At 40.4% G+C, this 1,798-nt stretch overlaps 1 pseudogene; it reads right to left on the bottom strand.

Moving 5' to 3' along the window:
• Positions 1-233: 233 nt before the first annotated feature.
• On the bottom strand, positions 234-1,328 carry LOC138166789 (calcyclin-binding protein-like; annotated as a pseudogene).
• Between the last annotated feature and the right edge of the window lie 470 nt (positions 1,329-1,798).

The following is a 1,798-nucleotide window of genomic DNA, read 5'->3' as shown; positions in this document are numbered from 1 at the left end:
TTTTCAAATAATTCCCTAATATTTATAGACATGCCTTGTGGTAACACCTGGTTGGTTATTAAGTTAATCTTTTAAATTTCAATCAAGTGCTCTTTATACCAATTATAACTAACTGAACATTCCCCTTCCCTGTTCCTTAAGGATCAAGGGTCAATTTATACCACAACCTATTAACAACACAGACTCACACCTCAAATTTTATACTCACTCCTCCTAAAATAAATCTAGTTGAAGGACTAAAGACTAATGTCCATGCCAACCTTGAAGGAAAAGCAAGATTATTTTGACCGTAGCTTCAACCCTTTTAATTGTGCAGATGAACACCAGAGAAAAGGAATATATAGCTTTTTAATTGGAAAACTTTTTGTGACATTGAAGTGAGGAAATAATAACCCTTTCTTGCACCTAAAAACCAGGCCACTAAGGCAACTTTCCTTGAAAGAAGTTTTCTAAAATAAGCATATTTTATTTTAAATAAATCCTCCAGCATGAAATGGAAAGAGTTCACGGTTTTACTTGGAAGAACACTGTGTAAACAATATACTTGTCAAAGGCATCTGTGCAACTCAGCAACAGTTCCTTATTGGAAAGAATATTTCCACACTGGTGGCTGAAAGGACTTTTTTGTCTAAAAATTCGCCCTCCTTTGGCTTGTTTCTCTCTTGACTCTACCCAGGCTTTATTAATAGTTCTCTTCATTTCATCATCTCCATCTTCATAAATTTTCTTCAAAACATTCATCAGCCCCTCACTAGGATCTGTGCCATTATCAAAGGAAGATTTTTCCTTCTCTTTGCATTCTTTCTCCACCTGGGTCAGGTAATCCCATTTCTGTTCCTGCTTCTTTTTGCATAGTACAAGAACTGTATCAGTCTTGATCTTTCTAAAACTATGTTCTACAGAGATGGGCTTCAAGAGGTTATTGACAGTCATAGAATAGCTTTTCCCTTTAAGATTCTTTACAAGAACTTCAAATGACCTCTCTGTGAACTGCACCTGTACATTCTCAGTGGGGACTTGATGAACACCATTTAGGGTGATGGAGATTTTCACATATTTATCTGATTGTTTCCAACCATAATTGTTGATTTTCACTGTGTACCCAACAGAAATGGGGGCAACCACAGCTGCTGGTTTCTCATTATCAATAGTTTCTCCTTTTGTCCTGCTTTGTCTTATGCTTGATTTCGCTCTCTAACTTGGACTTTTCTGCTGTTAGGACATCACAGACTCTTTTTCTAGTGGCCTTTCCCAGTAATTCCTTCACTTCTTCCAGGTCTTTCCATAGCTCCTTTAGGGCTGCCACCATAGCTTGCCGCCACCGCTATGAATAACAGGAGCAAGCGGCAACTGCGCAGAGGAGAGGCCTGAGGATCCCACCCCCAAGCGCTGGACTCAGAAGGCTGCTCCCACCACCAGAGCACCAACCCAACCAACCGCCCAGGGTCGCTGCCCCCAGTGCATCCTGCACATAGATTGGAAGTTCCTAGGCCGCCCTCTAGGCCGCTTGCATGAGTACCTGTCCTCATCTTTTGCAGCAGAATATGGGAATAGATGGCCTTGGGCTTCTCCATATCTAAGGTGACCTGACGAGGATTTAAAAAATCATGGAGGTACATCTTTCTTCTTCTAATTTGTTTGACTACCTTCCACATGGTCTCTGATACAGACACTCTGGCCCACAAATAGTACTCCAACCCAAGCTTCCTTGGCTTTTATCAAGACTCAGCTCGAATGATAGTCTATTTTTTAAGGTGTTATTTTCTTCACTGTATTTTTGGGTCTCCTTTAACAAACT

Source organism: Petaurus breviceps, unplaced genomic scaffold, assembly GCF_028583685.1.
Source record: "Petaurus breviceps papuanus isolate PSGF00001 unplaced genomic scaffold, PetGlider_PUasm1.0 226, whole genome shotgun sequence".
NCBI classification, from domain to species: domain Eukaryota; kingdom Metazoa; phylum Chordata; class Mammalia; order Diprotodontia; family Petauridae; genus Petaurus; species Petaurus breviceps.
The sequence above is the reverse complement of the archived record's forward strand: the minus strand, read 5'-3'. Positions and strand labels throughout refer to the sequence as shown.